Source organism: Trachypithecus francoisi, unplaced genomic scaffold, assembly GCF_009764315.1.
Source record: "Trachypithecus francoisi isolate TF-2019V2 unplaced genomic scaffold, Tfra_2.0 Lachesis_group16, whole genome shotgun sequence".
NCBI classification, from domain to species: domain Eukaryota; kingdom Metazoa; phylum Chordata; class Mammalia; order Primates; family Cercopithecidae; genus Trachypithecus; species Trachypithecus francoisi.
This window is the reverse complement of record NW_022681461.1, coordinates 18,746,307-18,772,825: the sequence shown is the minus strand read 5'-3', so window position 1 is coordinate 18,772,825 and position 26,519 is coordinate 18,746,307. Positions and strand designations below refer to the sequence as shown.

General features: G+C 37.5%; 1 long non-coding RNA gene across 1 annotated transcript in view; it reads left to right on the top strand.

The window, feature by feature from the left end:
- The first annotated feature begins 452 nt into the window (after nucleotides 1–452).
- Nucleotides 453–26,519, top strand: part of LOC117099310 — a 99,497-nt gene continuing 73,430 nt past the window's right edge. Inside the window, exons 1-2 of the long non-coding RNA XR_004443758.1 lie at nucleotides 453–533; nucleotides 3,754–3,756. This is a non-coding gene — a long non-coding RNA (uncharacterized LOC117099310). The remainder of the gene's footprint in view (nucleotides 534–3,753; nucleotides 3,757–26,519) is intronic.

Below are 26,519 nucleotides of genomic sequence, written 5' to 3'. Positions count from 1 at the left end.
GCTTGTTTTCACTTTAAATCTTTATATTTGCTGCTTTCTCTGCTTGGATCATCTTTCTCCTGGATGAACACATGCCTGGCTCCTTGTTACTACTTATATCTCTAATTAAATCACTTCATCTGATAAAGCTTAGCTCTCCTACCGAAAAGAGCCCATATCCCCCAATTATTTTTATTTCTATTGTCCTTATTTCTTTTTTAATAGAATTTATCACTCTCTGCAATGATCTCATATACAGTTTAGTTATTTATTTTCTGTCTCTCTCCACTAGACTATAAGTTCCAAGAGGTTAGCAATATTGTTGTTCTCATTCACCACTGTGTGGCCAACATATTGGTATTTGCTGTATTCCAAAAAATATTTGTTGAATGAATAAATGCATGAATTATTAGGGAATGGTGGAATAAAGGCATTAAAATATTAAACCACATCATATATTTAATCATTTTTAGGAATTCCTAAACATGTGAAAAAATAAAGTTACCATCATCCTGGAAGAATTGTATAGGAAAATGTTGGAGACCCACTGAAAGGTAGGAATTATTGTATTTTGCTTTCAATTTTTCACATTGATTAGAGCTGAATTTTATAAAGAGAAGCCTTTCGGTTAATATTCACTGAATGAATTAATGAATTAATTGCTGAATGAATGAAATATGCTAAAACCCAGAAATTCTTTAGGTTTGTTACCTTATTTTTCCAAACCAGTATTTTGTTATGGGCACTACTTAAAAAAAAAAAATTCAAATGTGTGACTGAATATGCCTGATTTTTTAAATGTAACTTTAGGACTTGAAGACATTAGTATCCCCTTCGAAGTTCTAACTAGATAGTTGAAGAGCATTTAATTAGCTTTATAGCAATCTGATTATAAAGTAACACTAGTGTGAAGAAACAAATCATGTTATTGTCTGAAATACTGCATGAGGCTCAAGGAGAGAAACACTATTTATTATATAAAAAAAATTACAATGCCAATTTAGTACAGGAGAACTATATAAAACTGGAGATATTATAGGGAAAAGTGCTTAGACACTATCACCATGTCCAGGTGAATTTTGCTTGTATATCAGTATCCTACTGAAGTTCTTAAAGCATAAAGCAGTTATGAATACTGACAGGTGTTCATAGGCATGATTTATTATGAGTAGTATAGGGAAAAACTGGACATGGCCTCAATTCACCAAATCCTGTACAGAAAACTATTCGGAGGGTCTTGGAGTTGTCAAGTCTAGCCCCTTAGTCTAGTTATGATGCTATGGTTGCATTTTGACATTTAGGTGGGTAATGTATACATTTCTTAACAGAACAAATTTGAAGATTAGTGTATCAACTTTATAAAAACCTGGAACTCATTCACTCTCTGTCTCCTTCAATAATTCATCAATTAATTCATTTAAATTACAAAATGCATACTGCGAGTCAGACTACCCTAAGCATTTAAGATAAATATGTAAGCTGGCATGGCACCTGCCCTCCCTGGGTGGGTAAGTCTTAAGTGAATATAAGAAAGAAGAAAGCTAACATTATAGAAGTGTTTCTTACATTTTAAGGAGCATATGAGTCACTTTGGTGGTGGTCTTGGTAAAATAATTGATTAAATATGTCTGGAATGGGGACTAATATTCTGCATTTCTAACAAGCTCCCAGGTGATACTTGTGATTCTTGGAACACACCACAAATAACAAGACCATATAGAACAGAAAAAAGGAGGCCTATGGGTTTCCAAACTGAATTTCTCAGTTGTTTGAATGTACGCGATAAAGTTTGGCTTTGTGTCCCTTCCCAAATCTCATTTTGAGTTGTAATCCCCATGTGTCCAGGAAAGGGCGTGGTGGGAGGTGATTTGATCATGGGGGATGTTTCCCTCATGCTGTTCTCATTATAATGAGTGAGTTCTCACAAGATCTGATGGTTTAAAAGTGTTTGGTGATTCCTCCCTCACTCTCTCTCCTGCTGCCATGGAAGATGTGCCTTGCTTGCTCTTTGCCATTTACCATGATTTTAAGTTTTCTGAGGCTTCCCCAGCCATGCAGAACTGTGAGTCAATTAAAACCTTCTTTCTTTATAAATTGCCCAGTCTCAGGTCGTTCTTTATAGCAGTATGAACACTGATTAATACAGAAAATTGGGACTGGGATAGTGGGGTACTACTATAAAGATAACCTAAAAATGTAGACACAACCAGGGACCTAGGTAATGGGCAGAGGCTGGAATAGTTTGAAGAGCTCAGAAGAAGACAGGAAGATATAGGAAAGGTTTGAACTTCCTAAAGACTTGTTGAATGGTTTTGACCAAAATTCTGTTCATGATATGGACAATAAGTCCAGGCTAAAGTGGCCTCAGATGGAGATGAGGAACTTATTGGGAACTGTAGTAAAGGTCACTCTTGCTATACTTTAGCAAAGAGACTAAAGGGCAGCATTTTGCCCTTGCCATAGAGATCCGTGGAACTTTGAACTTGAGAGTTCAAATGATTTAGGGTGTCTGGTGAAGAAAATTTCTAAGCAGCATAGCATTCAAGGTTTGACCTAACTGTTTCTAAAAGCATATAGTCATATGCATTCACAGAGAGATGATCTGAAATTGGAAATTATGTTTAAAAGGGAAGCAGAGTGTAAAAGTTTGGAAAATTTGCAGCCTGACCATGTGGTAGAAAAGAAAAACCCATTTTCTGGGAACAAATTCAAGCCGGCTGCAGAAATTTGCATAGGTAACAAGGAGCCAAATGTTAATAGCCAAGACAATAGGGAGAATATATCCAGGGCATTTCAGAGATCATCATGGCAGCCCCTTGCATCACAGGCCCAGAGGTCCAGGAGGGAAAAATGGTTTTGTGGGCCAGGCACAGGGTCCTGCTGCTCTGTGCAGCTTTGGAACATGGTGCCCTGTATCCTAGCCACTCCAGCTCCAACTGTGGCTAAGAGGAGACATTGTACAGCTTGGGCCATTGCATCAGAGGTTGCAAGCCCCAAGCCTTGGTGGCTTCCACATGGTGTTGGGTCTGTGGGTATGCAGAAGACAAGAATTAGGCTTTGGGAACTTCCACCTAGATTTCAGAGGATATGTGGAAATGCCTGAATGTCTAGACAGAAGTTTTCTGCAGGGGTGGAGCCCTCATAAAGAACCTATACTAGGGCAATGCAGAGGGAAAATGTGGGATTGGAGATACAGAGTCTCCACTGGGGCACTGCCTGGTGGAGCTGTGAGAAGAGGGCCACTGTCCTGCAGACCCCAGAATGGTAGATCCACTGCCAGCTTGTTCCATGTGCCTGGAAAAGCCTAGGCATGCAATGCTAGCCTGTGAAAGCAGCCACAGGGGCTGTATGTTGCAGACCTACATAGGCAGAGCTATCCAAACCATGGGAGCCCACCTCTTGCATCAGCGTGCCCTGGATGTGAGACATGGGGTCAAAGGAGATTATTTTGGAGCTTTAAGATTTAATGTATGCCCTGCCAGGTTTTGGACTTGCATGAGGCCTGTGGGCCCTTTATTTTGACCAATTTCTCCAATTTGGAGTGGCAGCATTTATCCAATACCTGTAACCCCATTATACCTAACTTACTTTTGATTTTACAGGCTCATAGGTGGAAAGGACTTGCCTTGTCTCAGATAAGACTTTGGACTTGGCCTTTAGAGTTAATGCTGGAATGAGTTAAGACTTTGGCGGACTGTTGGGAAGGCATGGTTGTGTTTTGAAATGTGAGAAGGATATGAGATTTGGAGTAAAAATGTTCCAGGGGTGGACCAGTATGTTTTGGCTCTGTGTTCCCACCCAAATCTCATCTCGAATTGTAATCCCCATGTGTCAAGGAAGAGACCTGGTGGGAGGTGATTGGATCATGGAAGTGGTTTTTCCCATATTGGTCTCATGATAGTGAGTGAGTTCTCAGAAGATCTGATGGTTTACAAGTGTTTGGCAGTTCTCTCCTTGCTCTCTCTCTCTCCTGCCACCATGGAAGGCATGCCTTGCTTCCCCTTTACCTTCCACTATGATTAATCCTTTTTTTCTTTATAAATTACCCAGTCTCAGGTAGTTCTTTATAGAGGTGTAAAGATGGACTAAAACAGTATGTAAGAGACAAGAGCAAGACATATTCACACTAACATGCTGAGAAACCTTTATGTGTACATGTGAGGACATCCTAACCTGCACCTACAATCTCTGTTTTTACCAAATTCAAATACCCTTCTGGCTACCCTTCACACCTGCACCCCTATCCTCCCTTGAGGGGACTGACCTGGGAACAAAACCTGTTTAGGCTCTTAGAGACATACGTGAGATCATTTTGCAAAATAATTCTAGATGCTTCAAGATAATGACCTCAGTGTGTGGAAGCATGAGATAACAGATCCAAATAAAATGGAATTTACAGATATAAAGCTGGAATCAGAATGTGAATGAGCCCAAGTCTTTGTGTGTACACACTTGAGTGGAATATATGAGTTGGGTGCAAAGCCCCCTGAACAAGAATAGAGTTAGAAGGGTAAAGAGTAGGGCTTTTATATATTTCCCACTCTAAGGTATATCTGTGCTCCAAAGATGATTGGTATATGACAGAAAGAGGGTCCAAAGATCAAAATAAGAGATAAACCATTAGTAAATCTGTAGTTTTTATTATTTAACTTTAGAATTATTGCTCTCATCACTTTCTCTCTTTTTAGTTGATAGCTACCCATTCTAATAGAAGACAGGCACATACACTGAATAATCTCCTGAGTCTATTGCAATAGAATGATTATCATTCTTTATTACAACTTCCTGCTCTCATTTCCCCTGCTATCCTAAAAAAAAGATAAGTAAAGCAAAGATACAAAATTAGATTATAAACCCGATCATATATGACAACAGAACTCTAATCCAAATCCTCTGTAGCAACCAGCTGATGAATCAAAACCACAACTTCTGTAGCAATCATACCAGAATACTCAAAACTTGGCTAATGACTACCAACTTCTCAGTTTCTCCTTCACTCAACCAGAGAAAGACAAGCATGGTCCTGAAAGCAATCGTATAAGATTCTGATTAGTCCACCTCTAGCTTCTCCATCCCAACAACCTCTGTTAGAGTGTACCTGAATCCTCCCTCCACATTTTTTTTTTACTACAAAGCTTTCTCACTCTTTTGCCTGCCTTTGAATCTCTGTCAAATTGAAATCATGGTGACTCTATTACTATAGAAAGCTCTAAAACATATAGCCTCTGTTTGTTCCCACTTGGGTGGTCTTCCTGTATTTTTGCAGTTTTCCTGGAGGATCCACCAAGATATAACCTGAACTGTTCATCACCATGGGGCCCACACTTTGGTGTAAAATTACCCATGGAAGGCCCTGAGTCTTGTTGATCACGATGAGTGAAGGCCGTGCTGACACAGTAAACCAGCACCCGGTCTGAACTCTGCTGTCTTTTTGTTGAGCTCCACAGCTATTTATTCTGCTTGGCACCCAGGTTTTGTTATTGCTTCCCAGTTTTTGGCATTCTTGTTAGAATCAGGCCATTCATTTTCATCCTGTTCTCTTCCCTTTTGTGCTTCTGTTTTGTGCTATCTAAAATTGTTAGTCAAAAGGAGAATCACAGATTAGAACACAACCATACCTTATAACCCTGTTACATAAGTCAGCCACACAAACAGGTGAGTGTTGTTCTCACTGGACAGGCATCCATTTGGACAAACTTTGCTCTGGGTCACCAGTAATATTAGACAAAGCTCTTTTTCCACCTAGATTTTCAGTCCTGATGTTTTGGCTTTGACACAGAAAGAACAATATTTTTGGTTTTCTTTCTGATGTGGAGTGAAGATTGTCTAGTCTGAATTTAAAAATGGCCAACTATTAGATTTGGTGCCTGAGACAGGAAATGGACAAGCATCACTTTTTGACCAGCTATTGCCAAATCTTATGAGACCATCTAAGCCTAAATCCTGTCATCCTCCTGCAGACATTCCTGCCTCTTATATATATTCTCATTGAAATTTTAATCCCTATGTGTGTCTCCCTGAATGGCATAACTTTTCCCAAGTTATAATCTGGGTTTTCAGTGTCCATGCTGGGGAATATTTAACTGGAATAACATTTATTTGAGAAACACCTTAGAAAACAAAGAGAACATGAGTGGCATTTTTTTGTTGTTGGTATATAGAGACCACCACACAAAATTCTGATTCAAAAATTTCTTCACTAAAAGGTTCTTTGGCCAAATCCAATGGGCAATCTGACAAACTTAGGCAGTACAAACTACAGACAGCCTCCAACTTATGATGGTTTCAACTTAAAATTTTCTGACATTATGATGGTGTGAAAGTGATTAAGCATTCAGTAGAAAACAAACTTTAAATTTTGAATTTTGGTATTTTCCTGTGCTAGCAATATGTAGCACAATACTCTTACATGAGATATCCAATACTTTATTATAAAGTAAACTTAGTGTTAGATGATACTGCCCAACTGTGGGCTAATATAATTGTTCTGAGCACATTTAAGGTAGGCTAGACCTAAATGTGGTAGGTTAGGTGTATTAAGTGTTTTCTGGATTTACAATATTTTAAACTCAGGATGGGTTTATCAGGATGTAACCGCATAGTAAAGCAAGGAGCACTTGTAGATTTATTTCTCCAGTAAATCTTCAGACTTCTTGTTCTTCATTTGATTCCTTGTATCTGACACTCTTCTTCCCCTTGTCCTTCTAATTTCTCTCCATCTATACCTCCACTGACTCCTTTCCCTTCTTGTCCAGACTCTTTACCTTTTCCCAACGCCTCTTCTAAGACCCAAGAATACCAGTTGCCTCTAAAGATCCATCTTTCCCATGAGTTAAGTTTATAGGCAGCTGTAGAATTTAAGCCTTACCCATGCTAAATAAAAAGCTGTATATAAATTCAAAAATTTCCCCTAAACTCAAAGGAAACCATAAATTACTTGTATAAGAACTTAAATGTTTTTTTATCCATATGACCCAGGGTTGCCTGACCTGTATCAACTTGTACACATATTGATCAGAAGGTCAGATGTGAAATCTTGGATGGCTATAGGTGATTGAACTAACCTAGAGATATTTCTTTTCTACAATAAACCCAAAGTTTTTTTTAAAGATCCAAAAGCAGGAGAACATTTTCTAAGAGCCATAATTGAAACATTTCCAATAAAAATAAATCAGGCCGTAATTCCATCATGCAACTAGAGAAAAGATGAAATATGAATGGGAAGTATCCCTTTTACCTGAATTACAAGTGTTTTAACAGTTTGTAGAACATTTTGCAATTGTTCTTGAACACTATGACACAGAAGTCAAAATAAACTTCTGACTCTGTACATTGAAGAGCTGGTGGCACATTTCCCAACAGATCACCATTGACAAAGACACTTATGGCTATATATAGATCTCTCTCTCTCTAGATATACACACACACACACATATATACACATATATATGTATATACAAGATATAGATATCTCTACAGATCTATCTATAGCAATATCTATATAGATAGATAGGTAGGTAGATACAAATGATATAATTCTACCTGTCTCTCTCTCTCTCTCTCTCTCTCTCTCTATATATATATACACACACACAAGATATAGATATCTCTATATAGAGATCTATCTATTTATAACAATATCTATGTAGGTAGATAGAGATATATATGATATAATTCTTTCTGTATATATGTATTTTTACAGACAGGGTTTTGCTTTGTCACCCAGTCTGTAGTGCAGTGGCACAATCATGGCTCACTGCAGCCTCGAACTCCTGGCCTCAAGGGATCCTCTTTCCTCAGCCTTCTGAGTAGCTGTGTCTACAGGCATGTGCCAGCATGCCTGGCTAATTTTAAAAAATCGTAGAGACAGGCTCTTACTATGTTGCCCAGGCTGGCCTCAAACTCCTGACCTCAAGTGATCCTCCTGCCTGAGTCTCTTAAAGCGCTGGGATTACAGGCATGAGCTACCATGCTCAGTTACTTGTAGATATTTTAAATAGAAGAGATATTTTAAGCAAAATAGTTTTCAATCTTACAAAATATACACCAAGACAAAAAGACATATCTCAACTCGGGTCAAAGGGAGTACTCCAAGGAACGAAAAAAGCACCCAGTATCATGCCTTACCTTTAAAAAGTCAAGGTGAAGTATCTATTAATATAGGTGGTCAACCTCATCAATTCCTGGTAGCTATGGGCACTGTTCTTCCTTCATTAAACTTTCTTGTCTTTGTTCAACTTCTTCCTTGGAGTAAACATAGTACACAGGTACTAGGTATTTATAATAACCCACAGATATTTCCCATCTTCTAGCCCTTAAACATAACCCATGGACCTTCAATTGAACAACACTACTTTTTGCTCTGTGACACCACCCTGAAAATTTAAAAGAAAGATACTTACTTTGCAAATGGAATTATAATATTAAGTGTACAGAGGGACTATTTCTTGAGATCCCAGAGAACTCCAATATTCAGAGTCATAGTGTGTCTGCTCTGGATATACCTTTGCTATCTCCATTATATTTGTTGTATACCCCAGTTAAAGATCTTGACACCATACTTGACACTTTATGGAGTAAAATTTCTATTGAAGTAGGAAAAATAATTAGTGAAGAATCTATTAAAGTTCAGAAAGGTCCTACCAAACTGTCTACTTCCACAATACCCCTTAAAGCCAGTTAAAGTAGACTCAAAGCTAGAGTTGAAGATGTTCTATCTAAAAGCCATTTCATAGTCTGCAGTAGTCCTTATAACTCTTCCATCAGTAAATAAACCAAATGAACAATGATATCAATTCGTTCATGAAATCAGGCTATTTCACAAAATTCTTTCTTTCTTCCCAGTGGTACCTAACCCACATACAATCCTGGCATCAATTCCTAAAGCACCCTCTTTCACCATAATGGTCTTCTTTTCTGTCCATTTCAGTATTCCCCTAGCTCAGGACAATCAATACCATTTTGCCTAAACTTATGGAGGACAATGATATTTGTGGAAAGTTATGCTCCAGGTGTTTACTGAAGCTCTCTTCTATTTATCCTAGGTCTTCATTCAAAACTAAAAAGACATAAATTTTCTGTGTGACTCAGTTCTCAAACAATACATAGATGATTTATTTAAAGAAAAAATACTTTGTTCAGAGAACAAGGAAGCGTGTATAAAAAGATTCTATTTACTTGATCTGGTCTTAGCAGAAAATGGACATAAATTTCAAAAGATAAACTACCAATCTGCCAAAGCACAGTCCATTATTTATGGTGTGACCTATTTAAGGAGGGAGAACTTATCTTCAAATGGACTAAAGAGCATCCAAACTTATCGTAGACTCTTAATAAAATGACAGTTGAGGAGATTTCTGAGCTTATTTGGATACTGCAGGAAATGGGTGTCAAATTTTTCTGAGATTGCAACACCTGTTTATAAATTGACTAAACTGTCAGTGAAAGAAATTCCTTTCTCCAGGAGCTCAAACATGAACAAGTCTTCCCTACCTACAAAAAGCCCTCTGTTTGTATGTGTGCAATCTGGACAAGTCTTTAGGATCTTAACTCAACATTGTGGGAATCATTAAAAAAAACCCATCATTTAGAATAGTTTGACCCTTGACCTGGTTGCAAAGTCTTACCTCCCTTGCCTTGGAGCAATAGCTGTCACTTCACACTTGTTAATGCTTTGCTGAACTAGTTCTAGCAACCCGTTTGACCTCATAGTTTCTCACACAGTAAAGCATCACTATTGATTAAGAACACACACCCTCAGTCATCCAATTAGCCTCTTGAAATTCTGTTACTCTCTACTTCTTGCATTACTATTCACTGATGCAACACCCTGAATCCTGACACTACTCTTGTGTCCCTACCAGCAAAAAAGATCCTTGTGATTGTATCATCTGAGAAAGAAAAATTCTCTACCTTGCTTACACATATTAGAATCTCTCATTAATGACTGAGACCTATTATTTGTTTATGAATCATATCTCAAAGCTGAAAATGGAGGTTGTCAATCAGGATATGGTCTCATTAAATTGGGCTCATCTTATTGAAATAGGGCTCTACCTAGGGTAAAATTAGCCTAGATTGCTAAACTTATTGCACTTACTAAAGCTTACTATGCCAAAGCACATAAACATTTATACAGATAGCAAGCATGTTTTTGGAGTAATACATGACTTTCTGATGTTTTGGAAACAAAGGAGGATCTTTACATCCACTGAAACACCTACCAAAATTGACAAGTTGGGGAACTTTTAAATGAACTCTTACTTCCTAGGAAGCTGCCTATTAAAATATGGATGGTAAAAGAAAAGTCTCTGGAAGTTGGTTATGCCAAACAGCAACTTTAATCAAGACTGTAGTCCTGTATACACTCTTAAAGCGTAAGCCTCTGGAAGGGTTCAGAGACTAGTAAGCAATATCTTTGTGTAGCTCCTTATTTTGAAAAGCAAGAGCGGAAAATATCTGGTTCTACCCTTCATTCAAATAATCTCTGATGATCACAAGGTAGCTAGTTGGTAGCATCAGATTATTTCAAATAGATATTAGCTATTTTCTCATAAAACCACTAGTCATGCTGTAGACAAATGGCTTATTATCTTAAATCAGTATTTGTTAGAAAACTTAAAAAACAGGAGAGCTTGCTTTCCAATTGTGTCATGTCAAAATTATCATGCTAGAAAAACTGAAGTTAAAGCATGGACATGAATCAAAGCCTAAAGGGTCATTTGGCCACCTCAGATGGCTTTTTTCCCCCCAGCTTTCATTCTCCATGAGATCTGAATATGTTCTCATTATCAAATGTCAATTTTCAGGATGTGTTAAACCCTTTCTTTGCTCAAACGGTACACATTTTACATTCTCTAAAATGCTGTTTGATCTTGTGTGTCTAACCTAGGTTTATCAATTTCTATATTCAATGACCGAGGCATCAATTTATGGGAAACATTATAAAAGAACTCTGTAAGGTGTTACTCCTTACTCAAAAACTACACTACTCTTACTACTCACAATCTTCTGAAAAGATGAAAAGAACTAATGTCATCTGTCAAGTACACTTAGAAAATCTTTCTGGAACCCTTGAGTTTCTTTGGCCAAATGTACTCCCATTACCCCTTATATCCACATGGTTCACTCACTTGGGAACACATCAGTTGTCTGCCTATGAACTGGTCATTGAAAGGCCTTTGCATTTAGTGATTTCACTTCTGATACTAGACTCTGCTGCACACGGACATAGCAAAATATTTCAAGGGACTCAGGCACTATACCCAATCTTATTATCAACAGGTTAAGGCTGCCTCCCCACAACATCTTTATGAATTTTACTGTTTAACAATTTTCAGCCAGGAGATTTTTGTCTATTGGGAGAAAGTATCATGGAAAAACTGCTCTTGAACATTCATAGGAAATAAACTTATTAAGTACTATTAATAACAAATTTAGAAGTGAAACTCTAGAAGGTCAATCCCTAGGTACATGTTTCACAACTAAAAAAAAACACTACAGAATTCCTCACAATCAGGAGTCTACTCTAATAATGGAATCCAATGAAGGATCTTCAGATCTTCAGAAGGAGAGCTGACTTAACAATGGAAGAAGGCAGTGACTTTAGAAAGCAGGCAGCTTCTGCCCAAGACATCAGACCAAGATTCCTGTTTAATTCCTGTTTTGTTTTCACTGCTTATAGTAATACCTCTTTTCATTTTCCTTTCTTGTTGTTCACTCTAATAATCTTTTTCTCTTTCCTTTTTATTATAATTATTAGTTCAGAACATACTCATTCTAATGCCCTTCTTAGGTTTCCAAACTGTTTTCATTGCCTTCAGTCTCACCAACTGCTGCACATGCCATCCATCACTGGATCACCATGATAAAAATCTCTGGGAAATTCTGGTCTCATAAAATGAAACCATGGGAAATAACACCTGACAGTGTTTCCACTTGAATCTACATGGAAAATGACCTTAAGCAAACAACCTTAAGCAAAATGACCTTAAGTAAATAAAACTGTTACTTTGCTAGTGTTTCTCCCTTTCAGAAAAAGGTCAAATTATTTAAATCTATTGATTGGACCCTAGGTAAGTCCAAATTTGAATTCAACAACCTTTATAAGGCAATAAGCTAAATACTTGACACCTGAAAAATATTAATAGCGCTCCAAATCCGGCTACTGTAAGGCCTTGGTTCTTACCTTGTGTTACAAACAACTCCTTAAAAGAAAAAAATCTTCACGTACTCCTGCTGGATACTACTTCCTTGAGGGCCTGAATGTCTGGTACTCCTTGCTTTATACCAGCACCTCATGCATCTTAGGAATAATATGCTGAGGTTTGTCTGTGCACAGAGAACTTAGTGAGCTTCAAAAAGAGATTATCCTCAATTAGTGAGGTGGTTCTCCTGGGAGAATGACTGACTCACTGTATATACAAGCAATCAGAGTAGTGCTACCAATGGTAGCAATCATACTAAGAGAAAAGACAGTAAGAAATGTATCACTAACTAACAGATTTCATTGATGTTACTCCCCTTGCCCTAAATACAGGTTAGTCTTGTGGGCATGAGTAGTGATAGACAATTGCGTTGTTTTAGATTTCTTGTTGGCTAATCATTTTGGTGTTTCTGCCATTGCTGATATTTCTTGCTGAACTTGGATCAATGAAACTGCCAAGATAGAACAGCTATTTATATATTGCCTTATGAATACAGCTACATGGCTTTCTAAGGTTGGTCCTCGTGACTTATAAGATTACTTCTCTTGGCCTGAGTTGAGTAATTGGGGTTCTTTTCTCCAAAGATCTTACAGGGACTTTTACTTGTTTTTGTTTTGGTCATAGTGGTTGTGATGCTGGCTTGTTACATTATAGTCAGAATCTTAAGTGATTCTGAGGAGTAACTTTCTTGGCAAATGCTTGCCACAAGGATGCAACAACAAAATAGTCAAGAGGACCTCATGATACAATTAACTATGGAGACAAGCAGACAGTGTTTAAGCAATGAAGATCTGGATCGTTAGCTTTCCCTGAATTTGTCAACCTCACTCAACTGAAAGAATGACCAAAAGAGGGGCTGTGAGACTGAACATACCAATAGACGATGGCCAGACCTCCATATGTAAACTAGGACCCTTACCCGCAAACCCCTATAGCATCCAATCTAGTAAGCCAGACTAGACCTTTGCCACAGTTGGCCCAGAATGGTCAGAACTTAGTCAATGATTGCCAGCTTCTCTATTTTTGACCCTGCTTCCAACTCGAAATCAAGTAAAGTCACATATGTTCTGAAATCTGTCACATAAGATGTTCCACTACTAGTTAGCCCAACTTCAGCTTCTCCAAGCATATCTGAAGCCCTCCCCCTGCCTTTTTAAAAAACTAAACTGTGAAGCTTTCCCACTCCCCTGCCTGCCTTGAGTTTCTGCCAGATGCAACTGGTGGTAGCTGACTCCCTTGCCCTAGAAAGCTCTGATAAATATCATCTGTTTGTTCACATTGGGGTGGTCTTTGTTAATTCTTCAGCTCTTAGCGATGATCTATGTTACCTGACTCAAATATTTTGTGTTATTTCTTAAGACAGTGATTGCCAAAACATTACTGTACATCAGAATCACCTGGAAGGCTTGTGAAAACAGATTGCTGGGCCTCACCCCTAGAGTTTATAATTCAGCAGGTTTTGAGTGGGGCCAAGGATTTGCATTTCTAACAAGTTCCCAGATGATGCTAATGCACTGGTCAGCTGACAACATTTTGAGAAATGTTGCTTTAAGCCACTAACATGATTTAATGACAACAGCAACAATACCTGGATTTATGTAGTATGCTTGCTCAGGATGAGACTGTTGCGTAAAATCTATGGGCTTAAAGTCATATTTTACAACATGACCTTCCTTGGAAACATACACCTTGAGTTGGAGTTATAAGGTTACAGGAGGAAGAGAAATGAATTTGATCAGAGTTGGAGGGAAATGTCTTCACCTTGCTCATAACTATGATTTGTTTCGTCCTTTCAGGGTAATTAGCTATACTTCAGTAAAGAGAACTAGGGGACTTTGTACTTATTCATGCATGATGTAGGGATGAAAAGACAACCTCTTACTGCACCAAAAAGATGAAAAAAAAATTATTGGCATTAAATTAGTTATGATCACCTTTCATCAGAGAAAGATTCATAATTTGGTGATAACATCTGACTATTAACTGATTACTTCCTTAGAATATCCCACTGTCATTTGAGTGGAAATAGTGATGCAGAATGCTAAAAGACAGGGGAGGATATAGATTCAGTTTTTGCCAAGGGGGCAAGGAACACACAAAACTTCTCAAGTGACATTAATAAACGATTGGCAGGGAAGTCCCCATTTGGAAGCCCATGGCCTTAATGCTGCATGGGTCTTGGCTGGCCTTGGTGTGACACCCTGCTTCTTCCCACCGCCGTCAATGTTACTACTTCATTCTCTCCTACCATCCTATTCTCCTCACAGCCTAAGTGTATCAGCTGTCCCCCAAAACCAGATGCTTCCTGCTTTCAAGTTTATCTTGAATTTTTGTTTGAATTGTCTGAATTTTCAAAAAACAGAGGATAAGTCTCAACATAAACTGAACAATTACGTGTTTCCATGTAATCTGTCTTTCTCAGTTAAGATTTTCTCACTATAAAAAGAAGAATCAAGCACTTCCTTCTTTGTGCATCTACACTAGAGGGCATTTCTCCCTAGTGCACTGAGAAATCAGTTTTTGCAATAACCAGTTTTGGTCTTTGCTTTTTAAAACATGAAAAACAGAACAGACTAAAAATACCATGTGCAGTAATGATGAAGGGGTGAAAACAAATCTGAAGAGGACTGTTTAAAGAACTGGATTATTTAGCTAAGTAACAGCAGATTGAAGACTGCATAAAAGGGTCTACCTTGTGGTCAAACATGACCACCTAATACTTTTTTATGAATGACATCTGGGAGAATGAAGAATGAAATCGATTCCTATTTCTAATGGAAAATTTGATCTAGTCCATGACTCTGAGGCACCAAATGCCTTCAGGAAGCTTTCTTCTCAGCTGGAACCTAATTTTACTGGACCCGTTTTACTCTGTATGATAATGCAGATGTCTTTTGTGGCTTCTTTGAGGTCAAAAAGGCATCACTGTGTGCTGTTTAAGAGTAAGTTTCTTTCTAAATAAGATCTGACTGGGTCATTACCCAGAAGCAATAATTGGGCCATCAGGGACAAGATGAGCTCAAAATGAAAGAATAATTCACTGGCTAAAGATGATAAGCCACTAAGGCAAGGAGAAAATCAGCAAAAACCACAGATCGTGTCATCAGAATTATTTAATTCTTTCTCCTGCTTATTTAAATGGAAGAAGGAATTAGACATTTATGATTTGTTTAATAAATATTTTAAGGTGGCACTTTTAACCAAAAGTGTTTGTTGCATCCCTCAAAAAAGTGAAGATGAAAAAATTTTGATTATTGTGAACCAGTAAACAGTTAAGGAAAAAATAGTATGTATATTTAGAAAGAAAACAGAATGTTATTTATAAAAATACTGTCTAATCATGGCTATGAAGGCATTAGTCTATTTTTAATAAATTTTTAAAATAGAAATATTTTAAAATGAATAATTTTAAAATGATTTGGCATAATGGAACACGATCATGAACAATGATTTTTATACATGTAATGGTAATAAAGTGAATGTTTTATAAGTAGATACTTAATATAAATAATATAGAAACACTTTTCATTAGAAACAGATATCTAATATCATCTCATTTGCATTGTTCTTATTGTGTTACAAATCTGAAAATAGGGGATCAATGTGTTTTTGCAGTTCAGTTGTTTAGCTGCCAAAAATAAAATTATAAAACTTTTAATTGCAACCCTCTAAGACAGCGGTCCCCAAACTTTTTGGCACCAGGAACTGGTTTCATGGAAGACAATTTTTCCACTGACTATCGGTGGGGAGATGGTTTCCAGATGATTCAAGCGCATTACATTTATTGTGCACTTTATTTCTATTATTACATTATAATATATAACGAAATAATTATACAACTCACCATAATGTAGAATCAGTGGGATCCCTGAGCTTGTTTTCCTGTTTCATCTGGAGATGATAGGAGACAGTGACAGATCATCTGGCATTAGATTCTCATAAGGAGCTCACAGCCTAGATCCCTCGCATGCACAATTCACAATAGAGTTAGTGCTTCTATGAGAATCTAATGCTGCACCTGATCTGCCAGCAGATGGAGCTTGGGCAGTAATGCAAGCAATGGGAAGCAGCTGTAAATACGAATGAAGCTTCACTCGCTCACCTGCCACTCACCTCCTGCTGTATGGCCCGGAAAGGGTCAGTGGCCTGTGGGTTGGTGACCCTGTTCCAAGGGATCTGTTCTTTTTCTTTCTTGGCTTTCTTCAACACAAAAGTACTTATTATGGGTAGAAAACAATTAAAGTAGCAGTTCTATTCTTGTGTATTTTTATATTTATTTTATTTGGAGATTTATTAAAAGTATATTATTGTACTTAGTCTATATCTAGCTTCCTACTGATAGAACAATATTAAATATTGCACTAATGGGAAAAGTGTTTTCTCATCTCATTGTTAAAAGGTGTGCTTTCCTTATTTTTGGGTCCTAGTGAGTAAATGTGATTCCTGCAAGATACACCTATGGAATAATCCACTACTGGATATCTACCCACAGGAAAAGAAATCATTATATCAAAGATATATCTGCACTTGTATGTTGATCATAGCACTATTTAAAATAGCAAAGATGTGGAACCAACTTGTGTCCATCAATGGATGACTGGATAAAGAAAATGTAGAATATATATATATATGTGATTGAATACTATTCAGCTGTAAAAAAAAAAAGGGTAAAATTATGTCTTTTATAGCAGCATGGATGGAGCTGGGGGCCATTATCTTAAGTGAAACAAACCAGATACTGAAAGACAAATATCACGTGTTCTCACTTCTAAGTGAGAGGTAAATAACATATATACCATGGACGTAGAGTGTGGAATGATAGACAAGAGATACTCAGAAGGGTGGGGTGGGAGGGGGAATTACTTAAGGGATACAATGTACATTACCCCAGTGATGGATACACTAAAAGCCCTGACTTCACCACTATGCAATATATCCATGTGAGACAATTATACTCCTATCCCATAAATTTATACAAAAAATACCTTTTGATTTTATGTGTTCATTCATATTCAGGAGACACACAAATTTCTAAACAATTTGTAGCCTCTCTCTTAACTTGAAGACTGGTTATGTGCAATCTAGAGTAGTTGTGTATAATGTACAGCAAATTTGTGGTTAGATCCCATAAAAGCCTATTTAAATACATGATTAATAAGAGAAAATGACTCTATTGAGCCACTGTGAGAAAGGACTCAATAGTCACAGGTGTGAACACATTGTGGTGTGATCAATGGTCTGAATTTCTCCGGAACCGAGGGGATTTTCCAAGAATACAAAGGTTTTAATGTTAAAACCAGGATTTTCCCAGTCAACTTAGGAAAAGTTGATCACCCTGATACATTGTTTCTAATGGCTGCCCCAGAAAGAGCACCACAGCTCTGAAATCCAGCTTAAGATACACTAAACAATTTCTCCCATCTCACCTAGGCACATCATTGCAATGCAAGACAGGAAATACACCACAGAAATATCTTAGGGAATGCACCTCGGTAGTAAAGATAGGAAATTAGATTTTATTGTAAGTGTAAAGAGAAGCCACTGGAGAGTATTAGGCTGTGTGTGACAGGATCTGACTCATGTTAATAGAACCCCTCTGCCTGCAGGAAGAGGATGGATTATATTAGGGCAAGAGTGGAAATGAGAAGACCATTTAAAAGAAAGTGTGGAAGTTCAGCAGAGGGTACTGCACAGTAGTGTGGTGGATTTGGTAAGAAGTAATTGGATTGAAATATTTTGTATTTCAATTGGATTTGAAATATATTTTGTATATAGAACCAACAGGATTTGCATATGGATGGGAAGCAAGGTGTGTGAAAAAGAGAAGAGCCAAGTATCATTGCAAGGTTTTTGCTCTGAACAGTCGGATAATTGGTATTGCCTTTTGCTTAGTAGGCAAATGTCAAAAGAGCTGATGAGGGTGTCTTAGTCTTTGTTGTACTGCTGTAACAGGATACCAGACTAGGTAATTTATAATGACCAGAATGTATTGGCTCACAGTTCTGGAGGCTGGAAATTCTAAGATCAAGGAGCTGGCACCTGGTGAGTGCCTTTTAGCATGGTGGAAGGCAGAAGGGCAAAAAGAGAGTGAGAGAGAGAGAGGAAGGGGCCAAACTCATCCTTTTGTAAGCAGCCCACTCCTATGATAATGAACCCACTCCCACAATAAAGGCATTAATCCTTTCATGAAGGTGGAACTCTCATGACCTAACCATGTATAAAGTTCTCATCTCCCAATACCATGACAATTACATTTCAACATGAGTTTTTGAGGGAACAAACACTCAAACCATAGCAGGAGGAAATTAAGAGTTGTTTTGGATGTGTGAAGTTTAATATGTTTGTTAGAAACTCAAGTAAAAGTCAGATAGGCTATTGGCTACAAAAGTTTAGAGTCTATGGGAAATACCTGTGCTAAAAATGTAAATATTAATGATTATCGATGTTTGTTTTAATGGTATTGAAAATTATAGGACTGGCTGAATTTATCTGATATAGAAGAAATAAATTGACCACTAATCCCAAGGAATATCAACATTTAGAAGTTAGAAAAAGTAGAAAGAGTTGACAAAGAAGTCTGAAAAGGAGAAGCCAGTGGGGTAGAAGGAAAATCACCTGATCTTACAAACCTTCTCTTTCTTCAAGAGAAGAAAAAGTCTCAGGAAGGAAGGAGTGATTAAGGATGTCAATTGCCATTCAAATTTCAAGTAGATGAGAATTAATGATTAATTATCACAAGAGTCTACATATCTTGGATGTGAAGATATGCAGACTCTTGTGATAGTAGTTTCCATGCAGTTTTGGGAATGAAAGCATGACTGGCATGAGTGTGAGAATAAGTGGACCCAGAGAGTATAGTCTGAGGACTGAAGTTACCATGCAAACTCATAAAAGGTGGTAGCATTTAATTTAAAAAAAACTTAGGAATACTTAAGTGTATTGTACACTTGTGAGTTCAAAGCCTTCTTGGTAAAATCTTGTATAATTCTAATTTGTGCTTTTTCTAAAAAGGCAGGACATCTCTTCTGTGGCTGTATTGTTCCTACAGGTAGACGGTTAGCCACCATTATCTAGCTATAATGAGACGATATGCCATGTTTCTTGTAGAAATAATACAAGTAAAATGAGTCAGTGGCTCTCTCTAAGAAGCTTATTCACTATGGAAACCAGATCCTTATTGTCAACAGATCATCAGCCTTGGCCATGATACATCAATTATCAGACGTAAAGTCAACTTTCACCCTTTTGTTCAAGATGATGACATCTTGGTCTTAAATCATAATAATCGTAACAATAATTACAAGGATGAGAGTAATGATGAGTAGCTAACAATAGAATAAAAAATTGGATGAAATTAATGTTGTTTTTATTTTGAATTACAACCAAATCTGCAAATAAGCAAAGCAAAGGACAGGCAAGATTTCAAGGTTATAAGTCAATGGATGCAGCTCTAGAATGACACACTCTAGCTAATGTTTTCACAGAGGCAAGCCCAATTCCTGAAGGTCTCATGAGCCAGTGTGGAGGGAGGAACCTGTAAATTCATGAGAGCCCAGAGACCCCAGCTTGCCATTTTTCTCGAATATTACACTAGAAAACTGTCACATCAGAAATCAGGTATTTACCAAATTAAAAAGTCTTAGAGGTAAAACTTGAATTAGCTTTTAGGAAAAAGCAAACTGGGGCCTGTGACAAAGTTGGATTATAGTCTATCCAGGGCAAATGAACAAAACGAAAGAACAGGAGAATGAACACAAGGTTGTAGTAATAACGTTGAGTAAGGTCTTAATTTTTTGCCAAGAATTGTGTGCTGAAACCAATGCTAATCTGCCACCTGAAAAGGGAGGAGTCTTGTTCAAAGGCAAATTCTGATTCAGTGAGTCTTCAAGATGAGGTGGATCTGTTCTGATCAGAGTACAGACTTTGAGTAGTGAGGGGCTAAATGCTTAACATGGTGAATTAGAGTGACATAAGGTTAGAGCAAATTATGGAAGATACTGAGGATCAGATCAAAGAGTTTGATTTGTAAATGTAGACAGTGGAGCAGTTATCGATGGATTTAGATGAACTGCCATGAAATAAATTATAATTTTAGGAATAATCATAAAATAGGCAGCAAAAGCATCAGGAAGGCAGGGATGATTTTCTGAGAAGTTTAAGACTTGATAGGATTTGGAGACATATAAAATATATTTCAAGCAAAGGAGATAGTCAATAAAAAATTCCAAAGTTGTAACACAAGATGAAGCAAAAGATATTTCTGTTACAAAATTGGTAAGTGAACAGAGTTGGTGAATGGTGAAAAATGATACTTGAATGAAAATGCTGGCACGTTACATCTAGAGATATGCTAATATCACTAATAATATTGAAAGAAAATAAAGGAAAATCCAGTGTTTGGCTGAGAGACAATAAATAAGGGCATACTAACACAAGGTGAGAAGTTTGAGGAAAAAAATTAAATGTTAAATTTTTGAAAGGGTTGCATGAGCTGCAGAGTGAAAGAATAAAGGAATGGAAATGAGAACTTTCATTCAGAAAGTGATATGAAACTTCTAAAGCAACATGTAAACATTGCAGGGTAGAAGGTAAACAATATTCAACTGAGGTCTTACTCATAAAACGTTAGCTAGAGTGTGTCATTCATGCTACTTATATAATTATAATTCAACATGCTTCTGCATTTACTATTCTCATGACTCAGTTTACTGCTGTAACTAGGACCAGCACTTTAGTGATTCTTGTGGGGGGGGGGGGGCTGTGTGTGGGTGTGTGTGTGTATGTGTGTGTATGATGTAATTCTTTTAAAATTAAATATGTCCTACTCACATTTAATCCTGAGAGGATTCTGATTATGTAGTGACTCCAGTGAGTGTTTGGATGCTAGACAGAGGCTGGATCTCATAGAATTTTTTTTTATTCCTTGTACTGAATTACTGGTAATAGTACTGTGTCAGAAACTCCTCGTTGTCTCTCAGTATATACTCCCTTCTTTTCCCATAGCATTATATTTTTATTACATGAATGTTCATTTAAAAACCACTTTCCCCAGCTTCCTTCAGGCCTAGGCATGGTCATACAACTAAGTAAAAGTGGTTTTAAAAATGTCTTTAAAGAAAAATACAGTTGCGCTCTCCCATTACAATTTCTTTCTATATCTACTGATTGAGACAAGAACCTGGTGGTAAAGCATCTTGGACTAAATGGAAGATGATAGTGTCATGGTGGGAGAGCAAAGCAATAAGAGGGTATGAACCTGGTTCCCCAACATTCTTGAGTGGCAAATTATTCACACACTCACACTCTTTAATGGAAGAGAAATACATTTATATCTTGTATTTAGGGCTTTGGTATGGCAGTCAAACTTGTATACCAATGAGTACAGGTAACTTAGAGAAAGGTGTTCTCAAAAAGCTAATGCATCTCTAGACCTTCTTCTGTAAGCAGAGGCCCTCTCTTCTTATTTCAGTGGTAAGTTAACCATTGGAGCATTCTTTCATATTTATCTTTGTCCCTAAACTCTCGTATACCCATTCCTTCATCCATCCTTTTCAGTTTGGGAAACTGAACATTTTATTCTCCCCAAAGTCTATACTTCCACGTATACACTCAATTCCATCCCTTTTTGATTCATTAAATGACATAACCTCACCTCTTTCTATCCAGGAGATATTTAGAAAATATTGTATTAAATAGGTATACATTAATTTGTTTAAACAATTCCTCGTGGTTGAGTATTTGGGCTTTTTTCCCAGTTTTTTTTTTCCATTATAAACATTGTTAAAACATTCATCTCCATGTGCCATGCTTACTCTCTCCTTTGTGTTCTTACTGATGCTGATCTCTTACCCATAAAAAGTATTTTCGTCAACTCCCATATTCGATTAAAGCGGAATAAGATGCAAATCTGATCTAACTCCTTCATGACACCTGTCCATTTTCCTCTCCTATTGACATCTGTCTACCTGAATTTACATAGCCATTTTTCACTGCATATTTTGATGCTTAATTATATATAGCCTTCAATTATTTAAAATTTTCTGATGTTGCTGGTGAGATTTACTAAACAAGGGCTAGGTTTCTTACAGGACCTCCATTTTGGTCTACAACATAACATCATGATGAGCTTCATTCCCTGTTTGGAGAACTTCAGGCGTCCCCTTTGGAAGTTCTTTGTGTGTGTGAGTGTCAAGAGTGTATGTGTGTCAGAGAGAGTTGGGAGAGAAAGGGGGCTAGGCAGAGAGGTTTAGAAATTTTGTTCTGGTTTCTTCTGTAGGTAAGACTATCACTGCACCCAATTCCTAGAATGAAGTTTCGAAGGATTACTTGTTAAATTAACTTTGGTCACCTCAACTGACATTTGAACAAGAACATTATGTGAATGACAAACATGATGTTCTTTTTAAAATGTCATGGGTTACAAGTAGTAAGGGTGACAGAGGACAAAAATGGAGCAGTGAACAACAAAGAAACAAGGTGACGATCTGGAAGCAGAAATACTTCAAATGAGACAAATGGGCTGAAGTAAGCTGTTCAGAATTAAGTCTATGATAAGAGATAAAGAACCAGGTCTTTCTTTTTACATAATTCTGGTTGGCAATTGGACATATAAAGTGTTTGAATCTTAGGTCTTATCCACCTTTGTCACATACCAAAGGCGTAATTATTTATCTTTCACAGAACACAATTTGTGAAATGAAGGTAGCATTTACTGTCCTGCCTACATCAATGTGGTTTTAAATATCCAATTATGTAACAAATGCACTTCAAAAACTATAAAATCTGCAAATCTGTGGCAGGTGGCATTTTCCAAAGATGGCTGCAGCATCTTCATCCCACATGCCCTTTGGCAATGTGACCTTGTGTCTTACTCTGTTCAGGCTGCTATAACAAGCTATCATAAACTGGGACTGGGAGGAGGGGGGCTTATAAACAACCTGTATTTATTTCTCACAGTTCTGGAAGCTGAGAAGCACAAGACCAAGGTATTGACACATTAGGTGTCTGGTGAGGGTTCACTTCCTGGTTTGTAGATAACCATCTGCTTCCTGTGTCCTCACATAATGGAAGAGTCAAGGAAGCTTTCTTAAGTCTCTAACGGTACCAATTCCACTCATGAGGGTTCCACCCTCATGACCTGATCACCTCCCAAAGCCTCATCTCATAACACCATCCTATTGGGCATTAGCATTTAACATAGGAATTCTGAGGGGACACAAGCATTCATTCTATAGCACCTTGCTAGTTACCCGTCTTGCTATATCACCCCTAGAATCTGGATGGGCTTGTTGATACAAACAACAAAGTATGGTGGATGTGATGCTATGTGACTTTCAAGGCTAGGTCATGAAAGGCAATACAGATTCCACCTTGTTTTCCAGAATTCACTCATGAGGTCCCTGAGCTCCCATGTACTAAGTTCAACTACCCCTAGGTTGCCACACTTTGAGGAAGCACTGGCCACATGGAGAGTCGGGGTGGAAGCGCTGACTAAAAAATGCCTCTAGATGATTCTAGTTTCATCAGTCATTCTTGTCTTTTCAGCTGAGGCTCCAAACTTCATGGAGCAAAGACAAACCACACCCACTGCACCCAGTGCAAGTTCTTGACCCATAGAATCTTACACCATAATGGAATAGCTGTTTTATGACCTACAATTGGGATGATGTGTTATGCAGCAAACATAACCAGAAAAAAACATCTAAGTTATGATAATCATTACTATGATGATGATGATGATGAATTGACTTATTGATGGACATACTAATACCAGTTGATTTAATCTCTGACAAAAAGGAAAAGTGAGTGAGTTGGAAGCTACAGTTAGGAATAAAGGGAAATTTGGTATCATCAGTGCTTTTCCAGAGGACTGAGAATGTCTGGGGACACTTAGTGTATAACAAATAAAAAACCCTTTTCCCTAGCATCAGCTGGGATTATAAAACTCACCTAGATGCTCAGGCCTTGTTCTTTAATAATGAACCTTGGAGAGGGGCTGGCTGCCCCAACCCTCAAGTGCTCTCTTTGTGCCTCTGCCAGACCCATCATCCTGAGCCAGCACATACAAACTGTCGTCCTGATCCAGAGCAGCTGTCTAATTACAATTTTGTTATTATTAATTACAGAGTAGAAAATCATTTGTAATTAGCTCAGCCTAAATCATAGTTTAAACAGCCAAAAATTACATTACAAACTAAAGTGTAATTAAAGCACTACACTAAAGTGTTTATTTAAACCCAGTTTAGTTACTTGCAAATTTTTCAATCAGCTTCTCAGGCTCATACATAGATTTAATTAGTCTCCAGTACTGACAGTTTAGTGCATTTATTCATTAAGCATCAATATTGCTGAACAAATGTAAATAAAATATAGACAGAGATGCTTTAAAGGGGCAGTCACAGAAACATCTGGGCGAGATAATGAGGCTGGGAAAGATGTGAATGTTAATGAGTCTCCCAAGCTGCTGGAGGAGCTCCAGCTCTTGGAAGCAAGGGATCTCAGTAACTGAGTAAATTTGCAGTGTCAATTTCTGCTGCAGGTTGACCGGAATGGTCCTGTGGGGTGGGGCGGAAGTCAATTTAATTCGATTCTTGCCATTGCACTAGGGTCAATCTAAGGTGCCACTCAATAGAATTCCGAATGGAGATAAAAGAGAACATTCCTCTCTGCCAACCTTTGGGGCTCTACATGTCTTGTTAAGAGACAGAAGAGCTTATAAAGGGATTTTCAGGGAGAAGCAGCTTGTTTCTTGAAGGGTTTAGCGAAAGCAATCTCTATGGTGATGAGTATCATGCACATTCCAAGGAGTAAATTTTCAATTCAAGGACTATTGTTTGGAAAACTGTCCTTGTCACACATGCAAAAATGCCTGAACACACTTCTAAATGAGTTCCAGATTCTTAAAAGTACTCATCAGGGAGCCTCTACACTTGCATCAACAGGACCTGCCGTTTCTCAAAGCATTCTTTGTAGCTCTTTTTGAAGTGCCTTCAGAATCACTCTCATCATTTCTTGCTGGATTGCCTTAATAGCCTCCAAACACATCTTCCATTTTCCAGTCTTGTTTCCCCACCATCTTTTTCTCTTTTTTTCATCCTCCTGGCAGAATTATCTCTATAGAATGCAAGCCTCTTTATCTCATTCCTCTGCCTACAACTTTCACGTACTGTCTCACCCTCTCCAGTGTTTGGAAGCGGAAACTTTTCTCACAGAGGCCTTCTGTGATCTGGCCAGTCTCCACTTCCCTATCATCATCTCATCTCATTACTTTCTGTCTTGTGCCTTAACCCTCTAGGAGTCCCTGAGAGAACGGAGCTGTCTTTAACCTCCATGCTTCTTGTATATGTGGCATCCTGATAAGTGAGCTGTTTTCCTTGTGTCATTCAAAATTCAGCTCTGGTAGTATCTTATCTTATCTGGGAAGCCTTTCCTCACGTTCTTGTTCTGTTCCACAATTTAAGGTAATAGCCCCATGCTGTTATTTTTTTTAAATATCACTTCCACTATATACGGTAATCATATAGGCCTGTTGAGATCAATAAACTGTGACCTCTTTGGAGGCAGGGAGGTGGTAATCACATAATGACTTGGGAAAGTCATTACTCATTATATATATTAGTATCCCCAGCACCCTCGTGGTCTTGTCACATCTCAAGAGCTAAGTAAATATCTCATGAGTGAAACATGAAACTATCGTTTTGGATGATATTGGTGATTGCCAACCTTTGCTTTTTTGAAGGTAGTTTATGTTTCTGGAAATAGCTATAAATTATTCAAAAAATAAAAATGTTAACACATGGCATTGGTGATAAAGTGTGTTAAATAATTTTTGGTGAAATAAAATCATATGTGGCTAAAAGTAACTAGGTTTTACAGAATAAATTAGCTGTGGATTAATTACTTCTGAAAAATCTCTCAGCAATAACATTGTTGGAATAAGGATAATGTTAATTTGGTTGTGTTATTTAAAATATTTATAAAAATCACTTTGAATATTTTATAGTTACCTGTATTGTTTTTGTCATAAATATTAGTACTGCCATTAGACAGAAACAGTTTAGCAATTTTGCTTTGTAAGTAAATAACAATAGTCATGAGTGTACTGTGGAATCAAACATTCTTCCGTGTATTCCAGTTTTGTCTTTACCAACTATATGACACTGGGCAATTTACTTAACTGCCTTATGGTTTTGTTTCTTCAGCTGTAAATTGGCATTATAATAATACCTGCCTCGTAGGCTCTCATGAGAACTAAAGCAGTTAATATATGTAAATCTTTTAGGACAGTGTCTAGCATACAGTAGATGCTACATAATAGTTTGCAAATATTATTTT